The sequence below is a fragment of the Etheostoma spectabile genome, chromosome 2 (genome assembly GCF_008692095.1).
Source record: "Etheostoma spectabile isolate EspeVRDwgs_2016 chromosome 2, UIUC_Espe_1.0, whole genome shotgun sequence".
Taxonomy (NCBI): domain Eukaryota; kingdom Metazoa; phylum Chordata; class Actinopteri; order Perciformes; family Percidae; genus Etheostoma; species Etheostoma spectabile.
Genome location: NC_045734.1, coordinates 20378919 through 20380154, shown reverse-complemented (window position 1 = coordinate 20380154; position 1236 = coordinate 20378919). Strand labels below are relative to the sequence as shown.

Sequence of the window (1236 nt, the reverse complement as noted above, 5' to 3'; positions counted from 1 at the left end):
TACTTATGCCCCCTGTATTTTAAGGAAGAACATTTATTTACAATACATTGTTCATTCACGAAGAAGATCCTTAAAAGGTTGGATTTTCCTATTTTTTTTCAATTAAGGCATTAAGATCAATTTCCAAAAGATGTTTTTTATTCCTCTTTTTAATCAACTTTACCATGGGAGTGTAAACTTAGTCAAGTCACTGTATGTCGTGCAATAAAATGCAAATTAATTCTTTAAAAATCATACAATATAATTTTCTGGATTTGTCTCTCACAGTTGAAGTGTACCTATGATAACAAATTACAGACCTTTACATGCTTTGTAAGAAGGAAAACCTGCAAAATCAGCAGTGTATCAAATTCTTGTTCTCCCCACTGTATAACTATAGCTACTGTGTCTTTGCGCGATGCATGATGGTAGTTGTATGTTGTTCACCATGCATGTTCAATACATTTTGTCTTGCTTCATGTAAATATTTCAGTCGAGAGTGTAATTCATCCTTATTGTAGAATGTAAAAAGCAATACAAAATAACACATTTCTAAAAATCAACGGAAATGCATTTACAACCGGTCCTTAACAACACTTGGTGCATTCTTTTTTTTTTTTTATACTTTTTTTAATCTGCTATTTCATACATTGTTCCTGAATCGTGTTTCTACAAATTACTGTATGTATAGAATTACTTAGCTATGATTAGCTATTTATCACATCCAATTATTGCCTATACATACCGGGTCACTGTTGTAAAGAGGTTGACAGACTTTCTCCAGTGTGGAAAGGAATTTTACATTGTCTTTTGCTTCATTGGCGTGATCTGTTATCTTGTCATCCAGCACCCTCCACTTCTACATAGGTTTTCAAAAAGACAAGTTTAATTAACAAATTTTATTAACAAATTCATATCTCTTAGGAAATCTTCTTAGGCGTTAAATGCCCTTCACAAATTCCTGTAGCAGAGTGCTGTTCAGTTTGCAGAAAGGAACTAAGGTAACAAATGTTAAAATGGCTTATGAGAGTTATCAATGATTCTTCATCCATTCATTCTTTACTATAGCTCATGCAACAATAACAGTTTCTATCATATAATTTGCACAGACATTTTTATTTTATTTTACACGAATCAGTTAGTCATATTGCGTCTTTACACACATCAAACTGCAGTCAGATCCATCAAAACCTGTATAATAACTTCTTTAGCTATTATTTTGTTGAAGTTTAACGCTCAAGCTTCCTTACCTTCATA

The 1236-nt window shown here is 32.1% G+C and overlaps 1 protein-coding gene across 1 annotated transcript in view; it reads right to left on the bottom strand.

Moving 5' to 3' along the window:
* Positions 1–1236, bottom strand: part of LOC116701802 (dynein heavy chain 8, axonemal) — a gene marked incomplete at its 3' end in the record, with an annotated part of 34363 nt that overhangs the window by 30871 nt on the left and 2256 nt on the right. Inside the window, exon 6 of the mRNA XM_032535769.1 lies at positions 725–854. The remainder of the gene's footprint in view (positions 1–724; positions 855–1236) is intronic.